Raw genomic sequence first — 20,755 nt, 5'->3', positions numbered from 1 at the left:
ATGATATTTAATAAAATAAGTAGAAATCCACTAAAAGTTTTGTATGGTTATATTGCAATCCCGAGATAATCGTCTCCATGCTCCAAATCCATTTTAAAGCCATTTTTAAGGCATTTCGCGCATACATGAAATGAACACATTTTTCTCCAAAACTATAACAGATGCAAGCTTGTCCTGTTTGGTGGAGATGATATTTAATAAAATAAGTAGAAATCCACTAAAAGTTTTGTTTGGTTATCTTGCAATCCCGAGATAATCGTCTCCATGCTCCAAATCCATTTTAAAGCAATTTTTAAGGCATTTCGCGCATACATGAAATGAACACATTTTTCTCCAAAACTATAACATGCAAGCTTGTCCTGTTTGGTGGAGATGATATTTAATAAAATAAGTAGAAATCCACTAAAAGTTTTGTTTGGTTATCTTGCAATCCCGAGATAATCGTCTCCATGCTCGAAATCCATTTTAAAGCCATTTTTAAGGCATTTCGCGCATACATGAAATGAACACATTTTTCTCCAAAACTATAACAGATGCAAGCTTGTCCTGTTTGGTGGAGATGATATTTAATAAAATAAGTAGAAATCCACTAAAAGTTTTGTTTGGTTATCTTGCAATCCCGAGATAATCGTCTCCATGCTCCAAATCCATTTTAAAGCCATTTTTAAGGCATTTCGCGCATACATGAAATGAACACATTTTTCTCCAAAACTATAACAGATGCAAGCTTGTCCTGTTTGGTGGAGATGATATTTAATAAAATAAGTAGAAATCCACTAAAAGTTTTGTTTGGTTATCTTGCAATCCCGAGATAATCGTCTCCATGCTCCAAATCCATTTTAAAGCCATTTTAAGGCATTTCGCGCATACATGAAATGAACACATTTTTCTCCAAAACTATAACAGATGCAAGCTTGTCCTGTTTGGTGGAGATGATATTTAATAAAATAAGTAGAAATCCACTAAAAGTTTTGTTTGGTTATCTTGCAATCCCGAGATAATCGTCTCCATGCTCCAAATCCATTTTAAAGCCATTTTTAAGGCATTTCGCGCATACATGAAATGAACACATTTTTCTCCAAAACTATAACAGATGCAAGCTTGTCCTGTTTGGTGGAGATGATATTTAATAAAATAAGTAGAAATCCACTAAAAGTTTTGTTTGGTTATATTGCAATCCCGAGATAATCGTCTCCATGCTCCAAATCCATTTTAAAGCCATTTTTAAGGCATTTCGCGCATACATGAAATGAACACATTTTTCTCCAAAACTATAACAGATGCAAGCTTGTCCTGTTTGGTGGAGATGATATTTAATAAAATAAGTAGAAATCCACTAAAAGTTTTGTTTGGTTATCTTGCAATCCCGAGATAATCGTCTCCATGCTCCAAATCCATTTTAAAGCCATTTTTAAGGCATTTCGCGCATACATGAAATGAACACATTTTTCTCCAAAACTATAACAGATGCAAGCTTGTCCTGTTTGGTGGAGATGATATTTAATAAAATAAGTAGAAATCCACTAAAAGTTTTGTTTGGTTATTTTGCAATCCCGAGATAATCGTCTCCATGCTCCAAATCCATTTTAAAGCCATTTTTAAGGCATTTCGCGCATACATGAAATGAACACATTTTTCTCCAAAACTATAACAGATGCAAGCTTGTCCTGTTTGGTGGAGATGATATTTAATAAAATAAGTAGAAATCCACTAAAAGTTTTGTTTGGTTATCTTGCAATCCCGAGATAATCGTCTCCATGCTCCAAATCCATTTTAAAGCCATTTTTAAGGCATTTCGCGCATACATGAAATGAACACATTTTTCTCCAAAACTATAACAGATGCAAGCTTGTCCTGTTTGGTGGAGATGATATTTAATAAAATAAGTAGAAATCCACTAAAAGTTTTGTTTGGTTATCTTGCAATCCCGAGATAATCGTCTCCATGCTCCAAATCCATTTTAAAGCCATTTTTAAGGCATTTCGCGCATACATGAAATGAACACATTTTTCTCCAAAACTATAACAGATGCAAGCTTGTCCTGTTTGGTGGAGATGATATTTAATAAAATAAGTAGAAATCCACTAAAAGTTTTGTTTGGTTATCTTGCAATCCTGAGATAATCGTCTCCATGCTCCAAATCCATTTTAAAGTCATTTTTAAGGCATTTCGCGCATACATGAAATGAACACATTTTTCTCCAAAACTATAACAGATGCAAGCTTGTCCTGTTTGGTGGAGATAATATTTAATAAAATAAGTAGAAATCTACTAAAAGTTTTGTTTGTTTATATTGCCATCCTGAGATAATCGTCTCCATGCTCCAAATCCATTTTAAAGCCATTTCAAAGGCATTTTGCGCATACATGAAATGAACACATTTTTCTCCAAAACTATAACACATGCAAGCTTGTCCTGTTTGGTGGAGATGATATTTAATAAAATAAGTAGAAATCCACTAAAAGTTTTGTTTGGTTATCTTGCAATCCCGAGATAATCGTCTCCATGCTCCAAATCCATTTTAAAGCCATTTTTAAGGCATTTCGCGCATACATGAAATGAACACATTTTTCTCCAAAACTATAACAGATGCAAGCTTGTCCTGTTTGGTGGAGATGATATTTAATAAAATAAGTAGAAATCAACTAAAAGTTTTATTTGGTTATCTTGCAATCCCGAGATAATCGTCTCCATGCTCCAAATCCATTTTAAAGCCATTTTTAAGGCATTTCGCGCATACATGAAATGAACACATTTTTCTCCAAAACTATAACAGATGCAAGCTTGTCCTGTTTGGTGGAGATGATATTTAATAAAATAAGTAGAAATCCACTAAAAGTTTTGTTTGGTTATCTTGCAATCCCGAGATAATCGTCTCCATGCTCGAAATCCATTTTAAAGCCATTTTTAAGGCATTTCGCGCATACATGAAATGAACACATTTTTCTCCAAAACTATAACAGATGCAAGCTTGTCCTGTTTGGTGGAGATGATATTTAATAAAATAAGTAGAAATCCACTAAAAGTTTTGTTTGGTTATCTTGCAATCCCGAGATAATCGTCTCCATGCTCCAAATCCATTTTAAAGCCATTTTTAAGGCATTTCGCGCATACATGAAATGAACACATTTTTCTCCAAAACTATAACAGATGCAAGCTTGTCCTGTTTGATGGAGATGATATTTAATAAAATAAGTAGAAATCCACTAAAAGTTTTGTTTGGTTAACTTGCAATCCCGAGATAATCGTCTCCATGCTCCAAATCCATTTTAAAGCCATTTTAAGGCATTTCGCGCATACATGAAATGAACACATTTTTCTCCAAAACTATAACAGATGCAAGCTTGTCCTGTTTGGTGGAGATGATATTTAATAAAATAAGTAGAAATCCACTAAAAGTTTTGTTTGGTTATCTTGCAATCCCGAGATAATCGTCTCCATGCTCCAAATCCATTTTAAAGCCATTTTTAAGGCATTTCGCGCATACATGAAATGAACACATTTTTCTCCAAAACTATAACAGATGCAAGCTTGTCCTGTTTGGTGGAGATGATATTTAATAAAATAAGTAGAAATCCACTAAAAGTTTTGTTTGGTTATATTGCAATCCCGAGATAATCGTCTCCATGCTCCAAATCCATTTTAAAGCCATTTTTAAGGCATTTCGCGCATACATGAAATGAACACATTTTTCTCCAAAACTATAACAGATGCAAGCTTGTCCTGTTTGGTGGAGATGATATTTAATAAAATAAGTAGAAATCCACTAAAAGTTTTGTTTGGTTATCTTGCAATCCCGAGATAATCGTCTCCATGCTCCAAATCCATTTTAAAGCCATTTTTAAGGCATTTCGCGCATACATGAAATGAACACATTTTTCTCCAAAACTATAACAGATGCAAGCTTGTCCTGTTTGGTGGAGATGATATTTAATAAAATAAGTAGAAATCCACTAAAAGTTTTGTTTGGTTATCTTGCAATCCCGACATAATCGTCTCCATGCTCCAAATCCATTTTAAAGCCATTTTTAAGGCATTTCGCGCATACATGAAATGAACACATTTTTCTCCAAAACTATAACAGATGCAAGCTTGTCCTGTTTGGTGGAGATGATATTTAATAAAATAAGTAGAAATCCACTAAAAGTTTTGTTTGGTTATCTTGCAATCCCGAGATAATCGTCTCCATGCTCCAAATCCATTTTAAAGCCATTTTTAAGGCATTTCGCGCATACATGAAATGAACACATTTTTCTCCAAAACTATAACAGATGCAAGCTTGTCCTGTTTGGTGGAGATAATATTTAATAAAATAAGTTGAAATCTACTAAAAGTTTCGTTTGTTTATATTGCCATCCTGAGATAATCGTCTCCATGCTCCAAATCCATTTTAAAGCCATTTCAAAGGCATTTTGCGCATACATGAAATGAACACATTTTTCTCCAAAACTATAACACATGCAAGCTTGTCCTGTTTGGTGGAGATGATATTTAATAAAATAAGTAGAAATCCACTAAAAGTTTTGTTTGGTTATCTTGCAATCCCGAGATAATCGTCTCCATGCTCCAAATCCATTTTAAAGCCATTTTTAAGGCATTTCGCGCATACATGAAATGAACACATTTTTCTCCAGAACTATAACAGATGCAAGCTTGTCCTGTTTGGTGGAGATAATATTTAATAAAATAAGTAGAAATCTACTAAAAGTTTCGTTTGTTTATATTGCCATCCTGAGATAATCGTCTCCATGCTCCAAATCCATTTTAAAGCCATTTTAAAGGCATTTTGCGCATACATGAAATGAACACATTTTTCTCCAAAACTATAACACATGCAAGCTTGTCCTGTTTGGTGGAGATGATATTTAATAAAATAAGTAGAAATCCACTAAAAGTTTTGTTTGGTTATCTTGCAATCCCGAGATAATCGTCTCCATGCTCCAAATCCATTTTAAAGCCATTTTTAAGGCATTTCGCGCATACATGAAATGAACACATTTTTCTCCAAAACTATAACAGATGCAAGCTTGTCCTGTTTGGTGGAGATGATATTTAATAAAATAAGTAGAAATCCACTAAAAGTTTTGTTTGGTTATCTTGCAATCCCGAGATAATCGTCTCCATGCTCCAAATCCATTTTAAAGCCATTTTTAAGGCATTTCGCGCATACATGAAATGAACACATTTTTCTCCAAAACTATAACAGATGCAAGCTTGTCCTGTTTGGTGGAGATGATATTTAATAAAATAAGTAGAAATCCACTAAAAGTTTTGTTTGGTTATCTTGCAATCCCGAGATAATCGTCTCCATGCTCCAAATCCATTTTAAAGCCATTTTAAGGCATTTCGCGCATACATGAAATGAACACATTTTTCTCCAAAACTATAACAGATGCAAGCTTGTCCTGTTTGGTGGAGATGATATTTAATAAAATAAGTAGAAATCCACTAAAAGTTTTGTTTGGTTATATTGCAATCCCGAGATAATCGTCTCCATGCTCCAAATCCATTTTAAAGCCATTTTTAAGGCATTTCGCGCATACATGAAATGAACACATTTTTCTCCAAAACTATAACAGATGCAAGCTTGTCCTGTTTGGTGGAGATGATATTTAATAAAATAAGTAGAAATCCACTAAAAGTTTTGTTTGGTTATCTTGCTATCCCGAGATAATCGTCTCCATGCACCAAATCCATTTTAAAGCCATTTTTAAGGCATTTCGCGCATACATGAAATGAACACATTTTTCTCCAAAACTATAACAGATGCAAGCTTGTCCTGTTTGGTGGAGATAATATTTAATAAAATAAGTAGAAATCTACTAAAAGTTTCGTTTGTTTATATTGCCATCCTGAGATAATCGTCTCCATGCTCCAAATCCATTTTAAAGCCATTTCAAAGGCATTTTGCGCATACATGAAATGAACACATTTTTCTCCAAAACTATAACACATGCAAGCTTGTCCTGTTTGGTGGAGATGATATTTAATAAAATAAGTAGAAATCCACTAAAAGTTTTGTTTGGTTATCTTGCAATCCCGAGATAATCGTCTCCATGCTCCAAATCCATTTTAAAGCCATTTTTAAGGCATTTCGCGCATACATGAAATGAACACATTTTTCTCCAAAACTATAACAGATGCAAGCTTGTCCTGTTTGGTGGAGATGATATTTAATAAAATAAGTAGAAATCCACTAAAAGTTTTGTTTGGTTATCTTGCAATCCCGAGATAATCGTCTCCATGCTCCAAATCCATTTTAAAGCCATTTTTAAGGCATTTCGCGCATACATGAAATGAACACATTTTTCTCCAAAACTATAACAGATGCAAGCTTGTCCTGTTTGGTGGAGATGATATTTAATAAAATAGGTAGAAATCCACTAAAAGTTTTGTTTGGTTATCTTGCAATCCCGAGATAATCGTCTCCATGCTCCAAATCCATTTTAAAGCCATTTTTAAGGCATTTCGCGCATACATGAAATGAACACATTTTTCTCCAAAACTATAACAGATGCAAGCTTGTCCTGTTTGGTGGAGATGATATTTAATAAAATAAGTAGAAATCCACTAAACGTTTTGTTTGGTTATCTTGCAATCCCGAGATAATCGTCTCCATGCTCCAAATCCATTTTAAAGCCATTTTTAAGGCATTTCGCGCATACATGAAATGAACACATTTTTCTCCAAAACTATAACAGATGCAAGCTTGTCCTGTTTGGTGGAGATGATATTTAATAAAATAAGTAGAAATCCACTAAAAGTTTTGTTTGGTTATATTGCAATCCCAAGATAATCGTCTCCATGCTCCAAATCCATTTTAAAGCCATTTTTAAGGCATTTCGCGCATACATGAAATGAACACATTTTTCTCCAAAACTATAACAGATGCAAGCTTGTCCTGTTTGGTGGAGATGATATTTAATAAAATAAGTAGAAATCCACTAAAAGTTTTGTTTGGTTATCTTGCAATCCCGAGATAATCGTCTCCATGCTCCAAATCCATTTTAAAGCCATTTTTAAGGCATTTCGCGCATACATGAAATGAACACATTTTTCTCCAAAACTATAACAGATGCAAGCTTGTCCTGTTTGGTGGAGATGATATTTAATAAAATAAGTAGAAATTTACTAAAAGTTTTGTTTGGTTATCTTGCAATCCCGAGATAATCGTCTCCATGCTCCAAATCCATTTTAAAGCCATTTTTAAGGCATTTCGCGCATACATGAAATGAACACATTTTTCTCCAAAACTATAACAGATGCAAGCTTGTCCTGTTTGGTGGAGATGATATTTAATAAAATAAGTAGAAATCCACTAAAAGTTTTGTTTGGTTATCTTGCAATCCCGAGATAATCGTCTCCATGCTCCAAATCCATTTTAAAGCCATTTTTAAGGCATTTCGCGCATACATGAAATGAACACATTTTTCTCCAAAACTATAACAGATGCAAGCTTGTCCTGTTTGGTGGAGATAATATTTAATAAAATAAGTAGAAATCTACTAAAAGTTTCGTTTGTTTATATTGCCATCCTGAGATAATCGTCTCCATGCTCCAAATCCATTTTAAAGCCATTTCAAAGGCATTTTGCGCATACATGAAATGAACACATTTTTCTCCAAAACTATAACACATGCAAGCTTGTCCTGTTTGGTGGAGATGATATTTAATAAAATAAGTAGAAATCCACTAAATGTTTTGTTTGGTTATCTTGCAATCCCGAGATAATCGTCTCCATGCTCCAAATCCATTTTAAAGCCATTTTTAAGGCATTTCGCGCATACATGAAATGAACACATTTTTCTCCAAAACTATAACAGATGCAAGCTTGTCCTGTTTGGTGGAGATGATATTTAATAAAATAAGTAGAAATCCACTAAAAGTTTTGTTTGGTTATCTTGCAATCCCGAGATAATCGTCTCCATGCTCCAAATCCATTTTAAAGCCATTTTTAAGGCATTTCGCGCATACATGAAATGAACACATTTTTCTCCAAAACTATAACAGATGCAAGCTTGTCCTGTTTGGTGGAGATAATATTTAATAAAATAAGTAGAAATCTACTAAAAGTTTCGTTTGTTTATATTGCCATCCTGAGATAATCGTCTCCATGCTCCAAATCCATTTTAAAGCCATTTCAAAGGCATTTTGCGCATACATGAAATGAACACATTTTTCTCCAAAACTATAACACATGCAAGCTTGTCCTGTTTGGTGGAGATGATATTTAATAAAATAAGTAGAAATCCACTAAAAGTTTTGTTTGGTTATCTTGCAATCCCGAGATAATCGTCTCCATGCTCCAAATCCATTTTAAAGCCATTTTTAAGGCATTTCGCGCATACATGAAATGAACACATTTTTCTCCAAAACTATAACAGATGCAAGCTTGTCCTGTTTGGTGGAGATGATATTTAATAAAATAAGTAGAAATCCACTAAAAGTTTTGTTTGGTTATCTTGCAATCCCGAGATAATCGTCTCCATGCTCCAAATCCATTTTAAAGCCATTTTTAAGGCATTTCGCGCATACATGAAATGAACACATTTTTCTCCAAAACTATAACAGATGCAAGCTTGTCCTGTTTGGTGGAGATAATATTTAATAAAATAAGTAGAAATCTACTAAAAGTTTCGTTTGTTTATATTGCCATCCTGAGATAATCGTCTCCATGCTCCAAATCCATTTTAAAGCCATTTCAAAGGCATTTTGCGCATACATGAAATGAACACATTTTTCTCCAAAACTATAACACATGCAAGCTTGTCCTGTTTGGTGGAGATGATATTTAATAAAATAAGTAGAAATCCACTAAAAGTTTTGTTTGGTTATCTTGCAATCCCGAGATAATCGTCTCCATGCTCCAAATCCATTTTAAAGCCATTTTTAAGGCATTTCGCGCATACATGAAATGAACACATTTTTCTCCAAAACTATAACAGATGCAAGCTTGTCCTGTTTGGTGGAGATGATATTTAATAAAATAAGTAGAAATCCACTAAAAGTTTTGTTTGGTTATCTTGCAATCCCGAGATAATCGTCTCCATGCTCCAAATCCATTTTAAAGCCATTTTTAAGGCATTTCGCGCATACATGAAATGAACACATTTTTCTCCAAAACTATAACAGATGCAAGCTTGTCCTGTTTGGTGGAGATAATATTTAATAAAATAAGTAGAAATCTACTAAAAGTTTCGTTTGTTTATATTGCCATCCTGAGATAATCGTCTCCATGCTCCAAATCCATTTTAAAGCCATTTTTAAGGCATTTCGCGCATACATGAAATGAACACATTTTTCTCCAAAACTATAACAGATGCAAGCTTGTCCTGTTTGGTGGAGATGATATTTAATAAAATAAGTAGAAATCCACTAAAAGTTTTGTTTGGTTATATTGCAATCCCGAGATAATCGTCTCCATGCTCCAAATCCATTTTAAAGCCATTTTTAAGGCATTTCGCGCATACATGAAATGAACACATTTTTCTCCAAAACTATAACAGATGCAAGCTTGTCCTGTTTGGTAGAGATGATATTTAATAAAATAAGTAGAAATCCACTAAAAGTTTTGTTTGGTTATCTTGCAATCCCGAGATAATCGTCTCCATGCTCCAAATCCATTTTAAAGCCATTTTTAAGGCATTTCGCGCATACATGAAATGAACACATTTTTCTCCAAAACTATAACAGATGCAAGCTTGTCCTGTTTGGTGGAGATAATATTTAATAAAATAAGTAGAAATCTACTAAAAGTTTCGTTTGTTTATATTGCCATCCTGAGATAATCGTCTCCATGCTCCAAATCCATTTTAAAGCCATTTCAAAGGCATTTTGCGCATACATGAAATGAACACATTTTTCTCCAAAACTATAACACATGCAAGCTTGTCCTGTTTGGTGGAGATGATATTTAATAAAATAAGTAGAAATCCACTAAAAGTTTTGTTTGGTTATCTTGCAATCCCGAGATAATCGTCTCCATGCTCCAAATCCATTTTAAAGCCATTTTTAAGGCATTTCGCGCATACATGAAATGAACACATTTTTCTCCAAAACTATAACAGATGCAAGCTTGTCCTGTTTGGTGGAGATGATATTTAATAAAATAAGTAGAAATCCACTAAAAGTTTTGTTTGGTTATCTTGCAATCCGGAGATAATCGTCTCCATGCTCCAAATCCATTTTAAAGCCATTTTTAAGGCATTTCGCGCATACATGAAATGAACACATTTTTCTCCAAAACTATAACAGATGCAAGCTTGTCCTGTTTGGTGGAGATAATATTTAATAAAATAAGTAGAAATCTACTAAAAGTTTCGTTTGTTTATATTGCCATCCTGAGATAATCGTCTCCATGCTCCAAATCCATTTTAAAGCCATTTCAAAGGCATTTTGCGCATACATGAAATGAACACATTTTTCTCCAAAACTATAACACATGCAAGCTTGTCCTGTTTGGTGGAGATGATATTTAATAAAATAAGTAGAAATCCACTAAAAGTTTTGTTTGGTTATCTTGCAATCCCGAGATAATCGTCTCCATGCTCCAAATCCATTTTAAAGCCATTTTTAAGGCATTTCGCGCATACATGAAATGAACACATTTTTCTCCAAAACTATAACAGATGCAAGCTTGTCCTGTTTGGTGGAGATGATATTTAATAAAATAAGTAGAAATCCACTAAAAGTTTTGTTTGGTTATCTTGCAATCCCGAGATAATCGTCTCCATGCTCCAAATCCATTTTAAAGCCATTTTTAAGGCATTTCGCGCATACATGAAATGAACACATTTTTCTCCAAAACTATAACAGATGCAAGCTTGTCCTGTTTGGTGGAGATAATATTTAATAAAATAAGTAGAAATCTACTAAAAGTTTCGTTTGTTTATATTGCCATCCTGAGATAATCGTCTCCATGCTCCAAATCCATTTTAAAGCCATTTCAAAGGCATTTTGCGCATACATGAAATGAACACATTTTTCTCCAAAACTATAACACATGCAAGCTTGTCCTGTTTGGTGGAGATGATATTTAATAAAATAAGTAGAAATCCACTAAAAGTTTTGTTTGGTTATCTTGCAATCCCGAGATAATCGTCTCCATGCTCCAAATCCATTTTAAAGCCATTTTTAAGGCATTTCGCGCATACATGAAATGAACACATTTTTCTCCAAAACTATAACAGATGCAAGCTTGTCCTGTTTGGTGGAGATGATATTTAATAAAATAAGTAGAAATCCACTAAAAGTTTTGTTTGGTTATCTTGCAATCCCGAGATAATCGTCTCCATGCTCCAAATCCATTTTAAAGCCATTTTTAAGGCATTTCGCGCATACATGAAATGAACACATTTTTCTCCAAAACTATAACAGATGCAAGCTTGTCCTGTTTGGTGGAGATAATATTTAATAAAATAAGTAGAAATCTACTAAAAGTTTCGTTTGTTTATATTGCCATCCTGAGATAATCGTCTCCATGCTCCAAATCCATTTTAAAGCCATTTTTAAGGCATTTCGCGCATACATGAAATGAACACATTTTTCTCCAAAACTATAACAGATGCAAGCTTGTCCTGTTTGGTGGAGATGATATTTAATAAAATAAGTAGAAATCCACTAAAAGTTTTGTTTGGTTATATTGCAATCCCGAGATAATCGTCTCCATGCTCCAAATCCATTTTAAAGCCATTTTTAAGGCATTTCGCGCATACATGAAATGAACACATTTTTCTCCAAAACTATAACAGATGCAAGCTTGTCCTGTTTGGTAGAGATGATATTTAATAAAATAAGTAGAAATCCACTAAAAGTTTTGTTTGGTTATCTTGCAATCCCGAGATAATCGTCTCCATGCTCCAAATCCATTTTAAAGCCATTTTTAAGGCATTTCGCGCATACATGAAATGAACACATTTTTCTCCAAAACTATAACAGATGCAAGCTTGTCCTGTTTGGTGGAGATAATATTTAATAAAATAAGTAGAAATCTACTAAAAGTTTCGTTTGTTTATATTGCCATCCTGAGATAATCGTCTCCATGCTCCAAATCCATTTTAAAGCCATTTCAAAGGCATTTTGCGCATACATGAAATGAACACATTTTTCTCCAAAACTATAACACATGCAAGCTTGTCCTGTTTGGTGGAGATGATATTTAATAAAATAAGTAGAAATCCACTAAAAGTTTTGTTTGGTTATCTTGCAATCCCGAGATAATCGTCTCCATGCTCCAAATCCATTTTAAAGCCATTTTTAAGGCATTTCGCGCATACATGAAATGAACACATTTTTCTCCAAAACTATAACAGATGCAAGCTTGTCCTGTTTGGTGGAGATGATATTTAATAAAATAAGTAGAAATCCACTAAAAGTTTTGTTTGGTTATCTTGCAATCCGGAGATAATCGTCTCCATGCTCCAAATCCATTTTAAAGCCATTTTTAAGGCATTTCGCGCATACATGAAATGAACACATTTTTCTCCAAAACTATAACAGATGCAAGCTTGTCCTGTTTGGTGGAGATAATATTTAATAAAATAAGTAGAAATCTACTAAAAGTTTCGTTTGTTTATATTGCCATCCTGAGATAATCGTCTCCATGCTCCAAATCCATTTTAAAGCCATTTCAAAGGCATTTTGCGCATACATGAAATGAACACATTTTTCTCCAAAACTATAACACATGCAAGCTTGTCCTGTTTGGTGGAGATGATATTTAATAAAATAAGTAGAAATCCACTAAAAGTTTTGTTTGGTTATCTTGCAATCCCGAGATAATCGTCTCCATGCTCCAAATCCATTTTAAAGCCATTTTTAAGGCATTTCGCGCATACATGAAATGAACACATTTTTCTCCAAAACTATAACAGATGCAAGCTTGTCCTGTTTGGTGGAGATGATATTTAATAAAATAAGTAGAAATCCACTAAAAGTTTTGTTTGGTTATCTTGCAATCCCGAGATAATCGTCTCCATGCTCCAAATCCATTTTAAAGCCATTTTTAAGGCATTTCGCGCATACATGAAATGAACACATTTTTCTCCAAAACTATAACAGATGCAAGCTTGTCCTGTTTGGTGGAGATAATATTTAATAAAATAAGTAGAAATCTACTAAAAGTTTCGTTTGTTTATATTGCCATCCTGAGATAATCGTCTCCATGCTCCAAATCCATTTTAAAGCCATTTCAAAGGCATTTTGCGCATACATGAAATGAACACATTTTTCTCCAAAACTATAACACATGCAAGCTTGTCCTGTTTGGTGGAGATGATATTTAATAAAATAAGTAGAAATCCACTAAAAGTTTTGTTTGGTTATCTTGCAATCCCGAGATAATCGTCTCCATGCTCCAAATCCATTTTAAAGCCATTTTTAAGGCATTTCGCGCATACATGAAATGAACACATTTTTCTCCAAAACTATAACAGATGCAAGCTTGTCCTGTTTGGTGGAGATGATATTTAATAAAATAAGTAGAAATCCACTAAAAGTTTTGTTTGGTTATCTTGCAATCCCGAGATAATCGTCTCCATGCTCCAAATCCATTTTAAAGCCATTTTTAAGGCATTTCGCGCATACATGAAATGAACACATTTTTCTCCAAAACTATAACAGATGCAAGCTTGTCCTGTTTGGTGGAGATAATATTTAATAAAATAAGTAGAAATCTACTAAAAGTTTCGTTTGTTTATATTGCCATCCTGAGATAATCGTCTCCATGCTCCAAATCCATTTTAAAGCCATTTTTAAGGCATTTCGCGCATACATGAAATGAACACATTTTTCTCCAAAACTATAACAGATGCAAGCTTGTCCTGTTTGGTGGAGATGATATTTAATAAAATAAGTAGAAATCCACTAAAAGTTTTGTTTGGTTATATTGCAATCCCGAGATAATCGTCTCCATGCTCCAAATCCATTTTAAAGCCATTTTTAAGGCATTTCGCGCATACATGAAATGAACACATTTTTCTCCAAAACTATAACAGATGCAAGCTTGTCCTGTTTGGTAGAGATGATATTTAATAAAATAAGTAGAAATCCACTAAAAGTTTTGTTTGGTTATCTTGCAATCCCGAGATAATCGTCTCCATGCTCCAAATCCATTTTAAAGCCATTTTTAAGGCATTTCGCGCATACATGAAATGAACACATTTTTCTCCAAAACTATAACAGATGCAAGCTTGTCCTGTTTGGTGGAGATAATATTTAATAAAATAAGTAGAAATCTACTAAAAGTTTCGTTTGTTTATATTGCCATCCTGAGATAATCGTCTCCATGCTCCAAATCCATTTTAAAGCCATTTCAAAGGCATTTTGCGCATACATGAAATGAACACATTTTTCTCCAAAACTATAACACATGCAAGCTTGTCCTGTTTGGTGGAGATGATATTTAATAAAATAAGTAGAAATCCACTAAAAGTTTTGTTTGGTTATCTTGCAATCCCGAGATAATCGTCTCCATGCTCCAAATCCATTTTAAAGCCATTTTTAAGGCATTTCGCGCATACATGAAATGAACACATTTTTCTCCAAAACTATAACAGATGCAAGCTTGTCCTGTTTGGTGGAGATGATATTTAATAAAATAAGTAGAAATCCACTAAAAGTTTTGTTTGGTTATCTTGCAATCCGGAGATAATCGTCTCCATGCTCCAAATCCATTTTAAAGCCATTTTTAAGGCATTTCGCGCATACATGAAATGAACACATTTTTCTCCAAAACTATAACAGATGCAAGCTTGTCCTGTTTGGTGGAGATGATATTTAATAAAATAAGTAGAAATCCACTAAAAGTTTTGTTTGGTTATCTTGCAATCCCGAGATAATCGTCTCCATGCTCCAAATCCATTTTAAAGCCATTTCAAAGGCATTTTGCGCATACATGAAATGAACACATTTTTCTCCAAAACTATAACACATGCAAGCTTGTCCTGTTTGGTGGAGATGATATTTAATAAAATAAGTAGAAATCCACTAAAAGTTTTGTTTGGTTATCTTGCAATCCCGAGATAATCGTCTCCATGCTCCAAATCCATTTTAAAGCCATTTTTAAGGCATTTCGCGCATACATGAAATGAACACATTTTTCTCCAAAACTATAACAGATGCAAGCTTGTCCTGTTTGGTGGAGATGATATTTAATAAAATAAGTAGAAATCCACTAAAAGTTTTGTTTGGTTATATTGCAATCCCGAGATAATCGTCTCCATGCTCCAAATCCATTTTAAAGCCATTTTTAAGGCATTTCGCGCATACATGAAATGAACACATTTTTCTCCAAAACTATAACAGATGCAAGCTTGTCCTGTTTGGTGGAGATGATATTTAATAAAATAAGTAGAAATCCACTAAACGTTTTGTTTGGTTATCTTGCAATCCCGAGATAATCGTCTCCATGCTCCAAATCCATTTTAAAGCCATTTTTAAGGCATTTCGCGCATACATGAAATGAACACATTTTTCTCCAAAACTATAACAGATGCAAGCTTGTCCTGTTTGGTGGAGATGATATTTAATAAAATAAGTAGAAATCCACTAAAAGTTTTGTTTGGTTATATTGCAATCCCGAGATAATCGTCTCCATGCTCCAAATCCATTTTAAAGCCATTTTTAAGGCATTTCGCGCATACATGAAATGAACACATTTTTCTCCAAAACTATAACAGATGCAAGCTTGTCCTGTTTGGTGGAGATGATATTTAATAAAATAAGTAGAAATCCACTAAAAGTTTTGTTTGGTTATCTTGCAATCCGGAGATAATCGTCTCCATGCTCCAAATCCATTTTAAAGCCATTTTTAAGGCATTTCGCGCATACATGAAATGAACACATTTTTCTCCAAAACTATAACAGATGCAAGCTTGTCCTGTTTGGTGGAGATGATATTTAATAAAATAAGTAGAAATCCACTAAAAGTTTTGTTTGGTTATCTTGCAATCCCGAGATAATCGTCTCCATGCTCCAAATCCATTTTAAAGCCATTTTTAAGGCATTTCGCGCATACATGAAATGAACACATTTTTCTCCAAAACTATAACAGATGCAAGCTTGTCCTGTTTGGTGGAGATGATATTTAATAAAATAAGTAGAAATCCACTAAAAGTTTTGTTTGGTTATCTTGCAATCCCGAGATAATCGTCTCCATGCTCCAAATCCATTTTAAAGCCATTTTTAAGGCATTTCGCGCATACATGAAATGAACACATTTTTCTCCAAAACTATAACAGATGCAAGCTTGTCCTGTTTGGTGGAGATGATATTTAATAAAATAAGTAGAAATCCACTAAAAGTTTTGTTTGGTTATCTTGCAATCCCGAGATAATCGTCTCCATGCTCCAAATCCATTTTAAAGCCATTTTTAAGGCATTTCGCGCATACATGAAATGAACACATTTTTCTCCAAAACTATACCAGATGCAAGCTTGTCCTGTTTGGTGGAGATAATATTTAATAAAATAAGTAGAAATCTACTAAAAGTTTCGTTTTTTTATATTGCCATCCTGAGATAATCGTCTCCATGCTCCAAATCCATTTTAAAGCCATTTCAAAGGCATTTTGCGCATACATGAAATGAACACATTTTTCTCCAAAACTATAACACATGCAAGCTTGTCCTATTTGGTGGAGATGATATTTAATAAAATAAGTAGAAATCCACTAAAAGTTTTGTTTGGTTATCTTGCAATCCCGAGATAATCGTCTCCATGCTCCAAATCCATTTTAAAGCCATTTTTAAGGCATTTCGCGCATACATGAAATGAACACATTTTTCTCCAAAACTATAACAGATGCAAGCTTGTCCTGTTTGGTGGAGATGATATTTAATAAAATAAGTAGAAATCCACTAAAAGTTTTGTTTGGTTATCTTGCAATCCCGAGATAATCGTCTCCATGCTCCAAATCCATTTTAAAGCCATTTTTAAGGCATTTCGCGCATACATGAAATGAACACATTTTTCTCCAAAACTATAACAGATGCAGTCTCCGAAGAGTGCTCAAATGACATGGCAACAGCATGGGGAAGACCCCTTGAAGCATTTATCACTCAAAAGTCACAGCTGTGAATAATTTTGTCCGCGTTTTACGCCATTTTTACGGACTCACCAGAAAACCTTCCAAAATGACACCAAAATGATTTTTCATAGCGGAAATGTTAAGGGCACATACCCAATAGTGAGATAGATCTAATGTATGTTACTTTTTGAGATCAATACATGAAAGATTTTACGTAAAACATTGTGTGGCACTCCGATGTCCCTGAGAAGAGACGTACATAAAGGCTGTTTGGGTGGGAGAAGAGCGGAAGCTGTACCGTTGTAAAATGTTTATGATGCTTTTACATGTTTTACCGTTTTATTCTTTTTCAGTTGTGAAAATAAAACCGGTGATGGACGGGCAGCCCGCGGACGGTCTGCATTTTACTATAGGGGAATGTGGCGCCCTGGACAAGCCAGGTCGTCACAGGTACTACACCAACACACTCTACACTCCGGCTAGGCACACCGAAGCTAAACACAAATCCTAGTTGCCTTCCTCCAGGGGCTGATGTCCACACTAGGGGGTGGGCCAGGCGGTTGATCCCACCCACCGAGGAGTTCACAGTCCTGGAGGCGGGGAAAGGAGTCAGATTAGAGATCAGTTTTGGAGTTAGAGAAGTGAAGAGGAGAGGAGACTGACCGTGTCCGGGTGTGTGGCCCGGGCACTCAGCAAGGTTGGCAGACGGTGGTGACCTTCTGCAGGAGAGGCTGATTGGAGTGAACCGTACGGACCGGGGATGGGCGGTGGCCCGCCGGTACCAGATCGGGGAGTGAAGAGAAGCCAGCACCATCCGGCAGGGCCTACGGACCCCGACCAGGCTAGGAGTAGGAGTCGCCGTAAAACCGGTCAAATCCGTTAGCGACAGGAACCTCCAGGGTTTCCCAGCAGTCAAGACCCGATTGAAGGCAACAGCTCACACCGTAGAGGGAAGCACAGTCACCGCCAAGGCTACAGTTCCCAGGGCCAGAGCCTGCGGGCAAAAGGGGCTCCCTCAGAATCCATCCAAGCTGGGGAGCGGGTTACCGGTGGGAAGCCCGCTAGATTTTGGGGGAATAAAAGGGGTCCAACACCACATCCCCACAGGTGCACACCCACCCATCAAAGAGAGCTATAAGCCAATACCACCTTCACATTGCCAGTGTACCAAGGACATGTTGAGCAACATGAAGGCGGCTGGGGTTATCCGTGACAGTTGTAGCCTTTGGGCAGCTCTGTTGATCCTATTAAAAAAGAAGGACGGCACCACTCCCCGTATTGAGGAATCGCTAGCTGCATTGAGAACTGCAAATTATTTTTCTACCCTTGATCTCACTAGTCACTATTGGCAAGTGTCCGTTGCTGAGGCAGACCGGGAGAAGACCGCCTTCGCCACCCCTATGGGTCTCTGCGAGTTCAAAAGCATGCCCTTCGAGCTGTGCAATGCGCCAGGAACCTTCCAGAGGCTGATGGAATGCTGCTTGGGACAAGATTTTAGGGTGTATAAAAAGGGAGATTAGATCCCGTGATCCCAACGTATTGTTACACCTCTATAAATCACTTGTAAGGCTACATCTGGAATATGGGAACCAGTTTTGGGCTCCACATTTTAAAAAGGACATTCAGAAGTTAGAGTCAGTTCAAAGGTGGGCAACTAGACTACTACAAGGAATGGAAGGCCTCCCATATGATGACAAGTTGAAAAAGTTATTAAGTGATTATTGGCTGCAATGGGGCTTTCTGGCTGGTGCCAGCCTCTCTTCTTAGCACACAGGAACCACAATCCCTACACCATGCTTCAATGGATTCTCTCATCCCAGCCCAGTAAAACTACATATTTTACACAGTCATAAGCAGCCAAAAGGGATCTATTCTATTCAATTGCAAATGATCTAGATAAGACTGAGAATAAGATACTGCACGGGACATAGCAGAGTTGGTCAAGTTGAGTGGAGATGAGTTTGCTATTTGGCACAGCTTTTTGCATCAATAAAGCAAGTAAAAGGTGTGAAAGATAAAAAAAAGGGTGAAAGTGTGAAAAGTGAATTGGCCAAATTGAGGTGCATATAAAGTTTTTGCTTTCTTTCAATTCACTAATGGGGCTCATTTGAATCAGGTGAATTGAGCTCTGCTTTTGGAAACTGGGTTAAGAAGGGGTGCACCGGTCCTGGAGGTACTGCAATACCAGGTCAATGCGTGGAGTGGACAGAGCAAGATTTTTTCCATCTCCTTGTTCTAAAAATCCATTTAATATATGGTCCCCAGAGAGGGGACGTATCAGATATTAAACTGATAAGAACAGATTTAATTTTTTTTTTTTTCTGTTTATCAGTAGGACTTCAAAATAACAAAGGTGATCGCCTCCCGTTGCCTGGGAACCGTCCAGGCACGAGAGGGCTATGTGTCACCAGAAGGCGCACACACTTCCTCAAGGCTGGCAGACGTGCAATCCCAGGCGCCTTCCAGTACCGACCAAGGTAGCGTCCTCCGAAACTACACTTGATCTTAGCCAAAAGGCCGAGAAGCTATAACCCGAATTGGTTACGGCCTTGAGTGGCACCCTGGCCTATACCGGACACATCTTAGGGAGAGGGAGACAAACCCACGCCTACAGAAGACATTTTGTCACCCAAGCCAACCCTTGAAAAGGCTGTTTTGCAGAGCAAAAACAAGAAGAATGGTGCTTTTTGCAGCCGCCGCCCACTGCAATGAATCTGAATAACTCCTCCTTTTGGACACAAGCACCTCCCCTCCCCCTTGCAGTCTTTCCAATTCATGATACAAAAAGACGGACGGACAGGACAGGACAGGACAGGCTGCCTGACTTTCCGTCACTGCCACCCTTTGCCATCCTTGCCCGTAGAAAGCCCTTTCATCATCCCCAAACCCTAATCTTTTCCCTTCCCTTCCCAGATGCGTCTCACTCCCTTTTATTAGGAAGTGAGCGCAGCCTTTTCTCCGTTCTGCACATGCGCGACGTTAAACACAAATGCGCAGGCGTGCGTTCCATTACCCTCACTGCATTCCACTCCCATACAGGAAGTGGGCGCAGCTATTACTACGGTCGCACATAAAAGAACCCACGGCCACCACTGCACATAGCTGACTCCACCACAGGACACCCACTTCTACACCAACGCAGGTAAGACAGGATCGGCACCTCTATGCTCCCGTTACAATCAGGCTCAGTCACCATGTGATAACGCTCTCAACTCTTTAGTTGCAGGCTCCCCTTGCTTCACCTCCACTGGCTGTGCTGCCATTTCCTCTCCCACCTGGAAGGTATACTTTATTCCACTATTTTCCTGTTTCTCTCTTCCCCCTTTTCCCATAACCTACTTTTATCTGCATTTGTGGGGTATCTATATGCTATTTACATCATAGTTTTATTCATTAATATGGAAGGGAAGAGTGCCCATGAGAGTGTTGAACTGCGGAGAGCAAGAGATTAAGCTGCTCCGATTTGCCACCATTGATAAGCTGTTCTCAGTAGATACACATGCTATCCAAACAGCAGCATCCACCATTGCTTCAGCCCACCCATTCAGTGACAGCTCACCAAGTCAGCCAGAGGAGTGGTGTAAGGAATTACACGTAGGCACTGACTCCACACCTTCACATCACAAGAAGGGGGTCTACAGGCTAGTGCAAGAATACGAGCAAGTCTTCAGCAAACATCCGCTAGACTTTTGAAGAATAAAAGGGGTCAAACACTACATCCCCACAAGTG

At 36.4% G+C, this 20,755-nt stretch overlaps 1 pseudogene; it reads right to left on the bottom strand.

Moving 5' to 3' along the window:
- Nucleotides 1–19,176: 19,176 nt before the first annotated feature.
- LOC142268459 (U2 spliceosomal RNA) lies at nt 19,177–19,383 on the bottom strand (annotated as a pseudogene).
- Between the last annotated feature and the right edge of the window lie 1,372 nt (nt 19,384–20,755).

Source organism: Anomaloglossus baeobatrachus, unplaced genomic scaffold (genome assembly GCF_048569485.1).
Source record: "Anomaloglossus baeobatrachus isolate aAnoBae1 unplaced genomic scaffold, aAnoBae1.hap1 Scaffold_3019, whole genome shotgun sequence".
Taxonomy (NCBI): Eukaryota; Metazoa; Chordata; class Amphibia; order Anura; family Aromobatidae; genus Anomaloglossus; species Anomaloglossus baeobatrachus.
This window is presented reverse-complemented; position numbering and strand designations above follow the sequence as displayed.